This window comes from Gobius niger (genome assembly GCF_951799975.1).
Source record: "Gobius niger genome assembly, chromosome: 11".
NCBI lineage: Eukaryota > Metazoa > Chordata > Actinopteri > Gobiiformes > Gobiidae > Gobius > Gobius niger.
Genome location: NC_136862.1, coordinates 17,938,324 through 17,950,287, shown reverse-complemented (window position 1 = coordinate 17,950,287; position 11,964 = coordinate 17,938,324).

Sequence of the window (11,964 nt, the reverse complement as noted above, 5' to 3'; positions counted from 1 at the left end):
TTCATGCAGGTAAAGTCTGGAAGTGTTTCAGGATTCAGCATCAAGAACGAATCTGGGGAATGATTCTCAGTTTGGGTGAAGTGATAGAATAGATTGTACGTATCGGATATCTGTCCATGATTGCCTGTTGGTGTTTATCTCTGGCCCTGATGTTGCGCCCCGTACTTTGGCCGGTGATTTCTGCTGGATACTGAAAACTTGACCTCAGCTGGAAATAAACTGAGAAATGAATGGTGCTGCCATTGCTCTATTGACACTGTGGCGTTTACCGTGGCGTGTACATTTACTCTTTGTCTTATTATCTAACCAGATACATTAAAGTCACATGCGACCAGAAAAGTGAGACTATTGTGCGACCAGTGTTTTGTTCTGGTTCAGTTTAAATACTTTTCGATTAGATATCTCATGAATATGCATGTTTTGCTGTGTTAAATCTCTGTAGCTGTTGTGTGTAAACGTGTATAGAGCTATGCATGGGTGGTGACCTTCTTATCCAAACATCTAAGTTCACCTTGAACCCCCTGCAGGTTACAGCAAGAGGGCTCTCAGATATTTATAGCACATGTTATGTTCATGATCTGTTAAAAGGGAAAACAGAGGGACATACATGACTCTACGTACCATGTTTATGAGCATCCCTACTCACACACACGCCACTGAAAGCATTTCTGTCACTTCCCTTGTTTTAGTGTTGCCTGTCCGTTTTCGCCTCATCTGCCTATGCCGTGTGATGGTGGCTTTTGTTTATGTGGCTGTGGTGTAGCGCATGTGTAGTTGGTATATGTGCGGCAGGTCCTCCTGGTTTCCCTGCATGCGCCGGCTCTCTCCACTCTCCAGTGCAGCTAAAAGCCCTGAAACAGAACAGTAATTGCCCAATTAGGGCCCTGGCTCCGTGGGCCGCCGAGCACTATGCACCTCCACATGCTCACAGAGTCAGATAATTGAGCTGAAAGCAAATGAACGGATGGCAGACAAACAAGCTACTAGAAAATAATTACTTGGAGTGTTTCTTTTCAGTACCTGTACAGCGAATTTCATTATTGTCAATAGCCTCTAAAGCTGCTCCAAACGCCGGTATTTGTCATTTTCATAGAGACTTGATAATGACATTAATTTGTCTTAATGGGTCCGCTCTATTGTTAAAAATAGTCAAATGAGCAGAAATTGTCTTTCCTCGGCAGGTAGAGAGGACTTCAGCACACTCCCGGGCCGCCATGAGGAGATAATTTGGTGTGCTTGTCAGATTTCCAATAATTTGTTATATGGAACATGAGTAATGCTAATGCCATTAATGTCCATTTTCCTCTAAATTCATTACTGCCCTTTTTCCCTTTTATGTTTAATGCCTGGAACATTTTTCGTGCGCGTGAAGAGGTTATCCCAGGATGAAGACAGAGGCTTTTGCTTCCGTGAGCACAGAAACAGCCGTTAACATTAAACATGTGCAAAAGGAAACGGCAAAATAAGTGCTTTGTTTAGAACAGACGTGGTCCTATTATTTACTTTTGTTTTGCCGCTGTAATCAGTGCTGTAATTAGTTTACCGAATTGACACAAGTAAACATTAAACAATTAATCAAACAAAGGACACGACATTATTGAAAATCAAGACAAAACAAAACAAGAACAGAGATTTTAATATGAGGCAAAAATGACCATGTAATGCAATTTTAACAGTGGAAACAAAAGAAAATGTGTGTGTTGATGTTAAATTAAAAACATTAAACGCTCATGTTTACCCACTTGCCTGTGGGCTGCACGTCACCAGTGTGTTAGGGCTTCGTTTATTAACTGAAATATATAGCTGTCAAAATTCATAATAATAAGCTTCTGTCATCTTGCTCTGTGTAATTTCTAGGGCTGGGCGATATATCGATATTTAAGATATATCGATATATTTTTAAACGAGGTATGGGATTAGATCATATTGTGTATATCGGGATATTTCAAATTCAGATAAGCTATTAAGTTAACAAAAAAGAAACACGGAATCTCAAGCTGATTTAAAAAAAAAGTTTATCTTATTCTTGAACTGAGCACTTTATTTTATTTTATTTATCTCTTAATATATAAACACTGCCCTATTATATTTAGTAGGCTTTTTAATTTAAATGTGCATCTTACAAAGCTTTGCTATACAGTGTTTATGTTTACATTTCATAGAGAGTTTTCAATAAAACTACTCGTATTTGGCTTTGACTTTCACAGCTCTCACTTTGTGGAAAAAATATCGGGACATATATTGTATATCAATGTTCAACCAAAATATATCGGGATATGACTTTTGGTCCATATCGCCCAGCCCCACTAATTTCTAGAGACAGATTGATTTTTTGTTTTTATGTGTTAAGCTAGATGTGAAAATATACAATTCTTACGACACAAACTGAATTTTACATAAGCAATAAACGTAATGCTCTTATTTATTCATTTTATAATTGAAAGCTTTATGTTGGGAGATGCTGTCGAGCTTAAACAGGATTTCCGGTTTCTAATTGTATTGAGCTTCATTTTTGTCAAATATCCTCTGCTCTGTCAGACTTTCTGCTAAAGTTCAATGGCATTGTGTTGGAGGTATTTCTTTGCTATCAGCTCTGTGACCACTACACTCCCTTTAAGGCCCAAACGTACTGGGATAGACTCAACTAATCAGGATCAAGCTAACTTGATACTATACTCTAAGCATAAGCATTATGGCAATATGATGACACTATTAGTATTGCTGTATTGCTAGAAGGTTCTCGGTTCGATCCCCGTGTCTTTCTGCGTGTTTGCATGTTCTCCTCGTGTCTGCATAGGTTTCCCCTACCACTATAAACATGTACAATAGGCCAGAGTGAGTGAGAGTGTGTGTGACAGACGAGTGGGGGACGACAAATGGAATCTAGCCCATGCATTTGTCCCATGTGTGTTCATTAACATGCACTGTCCCGACTGACTAAACAAACAAACAAACCCAACAACCGTATTAGTAGTTTTATCTCTGTCTGTTTATATATGAGCGTGAACTTGTATCCCCATAAGTGATGCTTTTAGCTTCTTCACAGCGCGGATGTCGTGGAGTGCCGGACCACAGAGCATACTTGTTTGACTGAATTTATGAGTCATTTGTATAGGGTTTTGAAGCTTCTTACGCAACGCTCTGTTGGATAATGCTTTTTAAATAACGACGCATTTGCTTTCCACAAGGCCCAGGAGAGTAAATTAACATACAAGTATGCATTATCTGTGGATGATGCCCGACGAACGGGCAGAAAATGGATAAAAGTGTGAGAAGCAGAGCACAATGACCAGCAAGGAAATGCACATTTGCATGAGCTCGGCACAAAGGGGTTCTGTTTGACGCCGTTACATTAAAATAATAATTGACACAGCATGGGCATCGTTGCAAATTATGTTAACTTCCTATTCAAATAAAATGACAAAAAGGATCAAATTTGTAGTTATAAATCCAGCGTTTTGCATAAATTGCATGCATTAAAAAACGACTATGTGTAGTAAGTGTGTGTGAGATTCTGAATAGAAGTTTGTTATAATGACATGTGAAAAAATGCTGTTAACTAAGTGATATGTAATATATAAATAATGGACAGTGGATTTTTTTTTTATTGTAGCTAGAACATTATACATACATTGTAATTTATGCTATGATCATTTATGTGTTTAGTTGATTTGTTGCCATTATGCATAAAGGCTTTCATCTGTAGCATATTTAAATGCAATAAATAGCGATATATTCTGTGCTTAATAAAAATAGAATGTATCAGTTTTTAAAGACTTTTAGTGCAGCTGCATTTGCCTGGTGCGGCTAAATGGCAGTAGAAAAGCACTAAACGCCCCAAAGCAAGCCTTTAATTAAATTTAAGGGACATGGTTGATGATGAATTTCCATAATTCATTGATGGTGTATCTCCACCTGCTCGGCCTGTGTGCCAGAGCTGGGTGTGTGTGAATGGTGATGTGTGACACGCTCCTGATGAAAAATAACACAGGCCTCAGATCTGCACAAGGCCCGATGAAGAATCACTGACTTTTATTGGCGCCGAATAAAAGGATGTCGTGAAAGCGTCAAAGGCTCGGGCAGAGAAAGAGGGATTCAGAGGGAGGGGCGGAGGAGTGCAAAACAAGAGGCCATCCATCACACCAGGACTGAAGAGACACATTCCACTGGCCTTCAGCGGAGGATACATTCACTCAACAGGCACAATAGGCCAGAGAGAGACACTGGGAGGGGCACCCTTCAATACAGCAGCAGCCTTATCTATACACTCCCGATATACTTGGGCCAGGCTGATTGACTTCCATGCAAATCAATATTAAAAACACTAACAACATCAAGGCACTGATGATGTAAAAATGTGTTCATGTTCAGTATGACAAACCATGTCCGACAAAAGCATTTAGGCACCAATGGGTAAAAGGGTTGTGTTATCTAATGAAAATGCTAAATATTGCAATTTATTGGACAATATTTGAATGTATTAATTCAAAAATTTAAATACAATACAAATTAACGGCTTCAAAAGTTATATCAAATTATATAAAAGCCGGGCAAACTAGCACTAAATGTGAAATTTAATAATAAAGTAAAATCAAGGTTATGCAGATGACCTTCCAGCCTGGAAACAGTTGTACCCTTGTACCTTTGATACATTATACCTAACTAAATTTAGTACAATGTAATGTGCTCTGTAACAACTTGTAATAACTTGTACCTATGGGTTAGATACACAATGAAATAACTTGTATTAGTACTTTGTAGGTACATAATGTAATAGGACACGAGACCCTTAGGTAACCCTAAGGGTCTTAAGGTTAGGGTTAGGAGAAACACTATATTTTACACTACCCTTGATACATTATACCTAACTAAATTTAGTACAATGTAATGTGCTCGGTAACAACTTGTAATAACCTATGGGTTAGATACACAATGGAATAATATGTATTTGTAGTTTGTCGGTACATAATGTAATAGGACATAATTCTAACTCTAACCCTAACTTTAGGCCCTAACCCTAAGGGCCTCGTGTCCTTTTACATTATGTACCTACAAAGTACTAACACATATTATATTATTCCATTGTGTATCTAACCCATAGGTACAAGTTATTACAGATTGTTACAGAGCACATTACATTTTACTAAATTTACCTACAAAATAGTGTACAATTAGTCTAAAATCAATCAATCAATCAATGGTTTTGTATAGCCCAACATCACAACAGGAGTTGCCTCATAGGGCTAAAATTAAGTGTTACCCAACTTTGTGCTGTTGTTATTTGCTCTGAAAGTCCATCCAGTCGCATTGTGTCAAAGCTGAAATACAAATGTCTGCACATCAAGGGCAAAGTTGGCTTGCACAATATCGTAAAAAACAATAAATATAAGACAAAGTTGAGAGTTGAATATGATTAATATTGAGAGACATTGGGCCTTATATGTGTTGATTTGATCCTTCGACTATGAATCTAATTTAGTTTTTAAAACATCACAATCCTGGGACTCCTTAGACTGAGCAGTTGTTGAATATGCAGAGAGTGGAAACACCCCGGTCTCTCTCATTCTCTGTCTCATTAGCTCCGCAGAAGTCGCCGGGGCCGTGCTGTTGGACACCTCTCTGTCTGTCTGAGTCCGGGGCCGTCCGGGTGGAGGAGGGAGCAGGTGATGGCTTTGGAGAGCACTCATTTACACTCGTCTTTCTGTGGCTGAGCAGCGTGAAGAGGTGGGAGAGTCGAGGGGCCTGGCGTGAGCTGCACCTGCCACACGATCAATGCTGAACTCTGACCCTGCTGCCTATACCTTCCACAAAGAACTGCCGGCACCATGTAATAGATACGTCATACATGAAGTCGTTAAGCGTGAGCAAACGTGCCGGCATTTACATACAACTGCTGCTTAAGTTTTTACTTAGTCGGTGAAGGGGCCAGGTATGTTTACTTTACCCTAAGGGGTGACTTAAGAAGGAAAAATATTGAATGAAATGGCAGAGCATCGATAACAAAGCACTTGAAATCACGCATATTCAGATTAAGCCAATGACTATAGGAATTACATTAAGACATTTTGCATGGCTATTATAGACACACACCCCCAAATTCCACACTCACCCCAAATAGACTCAATCTTCACTGAATAGATCAACTTTTACTGTAAAGGAGAATTGGTTCTTAATTGACTTAACCTGGTAAAATTATGAATTAATAGAAAAATAATGGATGATTGGCTTTCCAACTTTGCCAAAATGTTATCATACAAATTAACGACTCAATTCTCGTTCAAACTGCTCAAAAGCCCTAAAGCATACATTTTCCCATCTTTTGTGTATTATGCATTGCACAAAGGAGGCCTCTTTATTTTTCCTAGTCAATATGTAGACACAGACGGCTTGTCATAGCATTATGCCGCTGCTCATTTTGTTAGTCAACTGGCCTCAAATAGGCATTCTTTGTAAAACAGAGAGCCATTCGGAGTTCGTCGGGACCAAAAGTAATGTGAACGTTGGTGTCGGTGGACCCCTGGTCTCGCCCCGCTCAAAGCCACTGTGTCAGTTTCTATGGTAATGGGGAAATAGTAAGTGGGTCTAGCTGCGCCCTGCCGCGTGTCGCCTCCTCAATAGACTGCATCTGCAGAAAACTAAGGACCCTGTGTGATGGGCAGTGACCCGGCAGCTCAAGCAGCACATATACGGTGATATAGACTTTGTATGAGCGTCCTCTTTCACCGCTTCATGTCAGAATCCCTGAGAAAAGTTTAGACTGAGCCATATATTGCCCATTCTCTCGGTAGCAAAGTTTGGGAGAGCCACAGAGGTCAGTGGAAACTCAGTCAGCACAAAGTGGGCTGAAGATAAACACAAAGCCCTACACTCTCTCAGTGAAAACGTAAACGTTGTTGCATCGTGACATTAACCAGGAATGACTCCTTAAACTGCAGATGCAAATATGTATTTTCAGTCCACTATGCGGTTGGTGTTTTCCTCTCCCAGGAAACTGCCTGAAGTCTGGGAAAGCTTTCATTCAGATGAAAAGTGCAGAGAGTCAACTCCGTCAGTTTCTCTAAACACTGTGTTTGTATTATAATTGAATCTTTTCACTTCACTCAATGAAATCAAAACAATTTGAAAACAATAGTGACCCTTGAAAGGGAGCTAATGTGAGCTGAAAGGGGAGGAAATGGGTGAAGCGGCAGGAGGCCATTAATGAGAAAACCATAAACTTTAAGGAACTCAGCTCTCAGTCCGTGCTTCCTTAAACCTTCAGCCTGCTGTCGACAGACTCATCCATATCCTGCTGTTGGGAGACGCACTCTGACAGTGCCCTGATTATTCTCTGCTGAGCTGAAAATGAGTAAGTAATGGGTACATGACTTTCTTGTGGGGCACCCACCCCCCCGTCCCAGCTTCTCTAACTCTCTGACCTCCTCTCTCCCTAACCCTTACCCCCCTCTGTGGTTTCCCATGGGCTGCCAATTGATTCAATTAACTCAATACACAAATACCATATGCTGAAAGATGTTTTTTCTCAACCATGCATGAACACTTGGCAGCTGCACAGAACTGGCACTTTTGCAGAAATCTATTCTGACTGAAGTGAATTAAAAGCTGCTCACTGTGGGGTCTTTACCCAACAAACTCTGTTTACTCCAACCAGCTAATAAGATGCACAAACTTAGGGAGAAAACTGAGGATAAAACATGAATGAGGGAGGATCACAAAAGTGGATGTGTGAAAAGCAGGGAGGAGCTGCGTGTTGCATCAGAAGTTGTTCTCGGTGTAATTGCGCTTTGTTTTCCCCACAATAAAGTCTCCCTCATGTCAGCCACAGCATCAGACTCGGCCGAGAGAAATGAGCCAAGGAGAGGACTGAAAAAGACGCTTTGCATTCTGGCTTTTGTACTTTCGACAGTGTTCATGAAAGAGCAAGAGACACAAAATAGAGAACAAAGAGGGCTGTGTGGATGAAGGCACTATCTCTGACAACCCCGGCACTTTGAACAACTTGTCAGTGTGGACACTAAGCAACTGCATTCTGTCACAGTTGTGTACAAACCCCTTGAAAGGGCTGGCTGACCTGCCTATATCCCTTTATTAGAGTTCAAATGGCAAGAGGCATCCTTTGTGTCTGGGAGAGTTCATTAAATTCATTGGTTTGACCTGTTATTTCTAGGCCAAAAGTCTGCTGATTTGGAAAAATGTGAGTCAGCCATACGTAATAGCCTACTGACCTCAGCAGGGTAACAAACCCTTTTGAAGAGCATTTCAAGGCCTTTGCATGAATAGGGTCAAAGGGGAAGTTTGAGACATATCTATGGCAGAACCAATGGATTCACATCAAAAGAGAATTTGAAATCATCCAAAGATATTTAGAGTGCTAATGGCTCTGTGAAGTTTTTATAACTATATTCTCACCACAACACACTCAAATTAGTTTTGTCCATGAGTGGATTTAAGATTTATGAAGCTCTTGGTGTCAAAAGTCATTGTAGCTTTGAGAGTTCAGAAGTTCTCACTCAAGTCCATGGGATGGTCAGTAGCAAACCTATATATTTGTCCACACTACTTGCTGGGTATAGGGATCACTGTGTTATATGATTCAGAAATGTTGTGTACAGTCCTAACACCGACTCATACTGTCCTGATCCCCCCTGTCTCTTCTTGGTCTGCAGTGAATCAATCTGAGTGAAGTGGCAACAAACTATAATCTGATCAATCAAGTATCTTTGTTCACAATTATATCATTTTAGAGTTCAGTGAGATTAATTCACATATGATTTTTGTTAGTTAATGCAGCTGTCCTCTTTCTCTCTTTCCAGCAGAGAAAGCACTATAAAGCAGCTCACCAGATCATTGGAGGACCACGAGAGAACTGAAGCAAATAAAGTTACATGTCACAAACAAGTAAGAAAAACACAAACCAAAACACACAGCAACCTTTTTTACATTTAGAAAGCTTGATCTGTAAGTTAGCTGCTTGGGAAACAGTATCTCTTAAGGTGGAGCGATTGTTTTGAGGGCGGTGTTTCTTGACGTTCCTTGTGCTGGTCGATCATAGATCCACTGTAATAGTAATCCTGGTAGATAAACTACCCTCCAAAGTAGATGATAGTATTTTACAAATAGGGTATCTCACACAAATACAATTTACATTATTTATTTTTAAATTTGATGTTAATGTTTGATGTTTGATGTATATTTCTATAAATATTATAATTAACAATAATCATAATAAACACTCACTTTTTGTCCCACTAAGATCTAGATCTATGGGCAACGCTGACTTTAAAGTAGATTGCAAAAATATTGAGCAAAAATACTGTGTATTGTGCATTATTCGATCTTTTTTTAAACTGCTTTATTGATATTTCATATTTGATCAGGATCATTAATTACAGTCGAATAAATTCAACCCTAATCTCTGTGTCTACAAGACGCAGTTGTTGCGAGAAGACGACACATGTACTCGAGAGAAGCAGCTTGAATAGAGCTAAAGAAGAATTGCTACCATTTACTTATTAGTCATATGCTTTGTAGTGGGGGCAACATGAGAGCAGAAATGTTCAGAGTAAGTTCAGAGATGCTGTCTGGACTTGAAAAACACAGAGGAGCCCAACCTTTTCACAGGTGAGGCTCTTGGAAAGGAGCGCATGTATATGTTTTATATTGAAGACTATGGTTAAAATGGGCATGTTAAGAGTTCATTGCTAATTACAGCCCACCGTAGCTGCCCACTTCGCAGGACAAGAGGATTGTGGGACTTCCTATTGTTGCTGATGACCGTAGGGTTGCTAGGAGGCGCTGGTGAATTGTCTGAGTCATGGAATAAACCGGGGCAGCGTCAGTGTGACTTATGACTGTCATTTGTCATCTTCAGCTCGCAGACAGGCCTCACTGTGGTTTGTTGTTATTGAGCATACATTAAAAAACATTTAGCTGAACAAGTGATCACAACTGCTTCTAAATACTTTGTAGTTACTGCCTTCTTGTATTGTGGGTTTACTTCACTGGACAAATGCCAAAAGGTTTCAAAGCACCGGTAGTTGTAGGCGAACTTTCCCGCATGCATTTCATCCCATGAGTTTATGATATGCTTGTAAAGTATTAACACAATGCTTATTATACTTTTGTCTGATAGCACACACGCTTATTTATAGCCAGCCTTTAACCTAACCCTGACCTTAACCCTTACCCTAAAATGATTACTAATGCTTATTATTATTTTTATTATTATTAATACTTAATGAAAACACTTTAATCAAAAAACAATACCAAACTAACCTGTTGGTACATGATAAAAAGGCTTGGTAATTAGATGCACAGCACATAGTTGCCAGGATTAGGTTAAACAGAATTTAATCAAAACCACCATTTTTTAGTAGTAATGGGCAAATTGCAAAGACTATATTTGTTTAGGTGGTACCAACTTCAAAATTGCAGTGTAATTTTTCATTTTTAAACTGAATGTTGTTTCTCAAATCTCATCCAAGCCAGGATTGGTTTCAGACACCTGCTTATCGTGATGTTAAAAAAAATTAAATAGCTGCAACTCTAAATTCATAAAGTGGTATATGTATAAATCTGTGTTTTTCTTTTAACCAATGCCCTCTTTTAACTGTCTGTTATTTGTCAAGTGTTTAAGTGTTGTTAATGTCTTGGACAAACTGTTACAGTTAACTGTCAGACAGGCTCAAGCATGTAATTGTTAAGCAAATTGGTTGTCTTTTATCTTATCGTTTTGTAAGCAGTGAAATTACTAAACTACCATAAATAATAGCGTTAAGAGCCGGCTTTGTGTTTCCAAATAATGCATAGATTGTCTAACTTAAGGATCGGACCATATGTCTACTAAAACACCATAACAAAGCCTTTCAGGTCTTTGCTGGCTGTATGAAATTATCTCTGCATTCATTACAAACACTGGACTCTTTAGTTTGTTTATTTGTTGGCATATCTCTGACTGTGTTTGGGCTAAAGTGAAATATAATTGATCTAATTTGTGCCCCTCTGTGAGTTAAACAGTACTTGTATATAATTATCTTCATCAAATAGCTCCTCATCCTCCAATAATCACTCTTCAGATGTTATCAGCACAAACAAAGCCCTGTTTGGTTCTGTGTGTTTCCAGCTGGCACAGGCCGTTGCTGCTTGTGGCTTTAGTCCGTTCACCTGTAGGTTTTGCCACGGTCCCTCCCCTGACTACGCTCTCTCTTAAGGATTCATTAGTCCCTATAGACTCCTCAGCCTCACCATATTGGCCCATTGAGCTGGTACTTATGTGTCATCTGTTATCTATTGGACTGGTGTTTGTGGCGAGCATATGAATGATAATCAGCCTTTGTGTGCGCGCAGAGGTGCAGCAGGAGCTGAGGGTGTGATGTTGCCTCAGGGGCAGATTAGGAGGGGCAGCCTGCCCACTGTGTCACGTCGACAGTCACAGCGCCCATCCACGCAGCGACCAAACCCCAGAGGGACCTTAAATCCTGTTACACTTTCAGCTAAACCATCATTTGTATTAGGCATGTGGGTGTTTAAGTGTGTACATATTAAGTGAGGGGAATGGTGTCTTAAACTATGAATTATTCATACCAAAAGAAAAGGAGTTATTGACTACATCTCCATAAACAGACTGCTCTCTTTTTGTCATCAGGCACGAGATCTTTGGGAATAATTGTGTAAAAGCTCCTGAAAATGTGCTTGTGCAGAGGCACAGCGGGCCCTGGTCAGTGCTATCGTCGGATAAATCTGAGTGATGGCAATTGTTCAACTTAATATCTTATAAATAATTTACTATTTGAAGGGACTGCCTCACAAAGCTGGCATTAACGCTTCATGAAAACACAGCTGTATGCAACAGTGTCTGGTGTCACTTTCAAAAACGCTCTAAATAATGAGTCACAAAACATTTATTTCTATTCTTAGAATAAAAGGCTACAATATTTGTAATGCATTACACAATGCACATAAAGT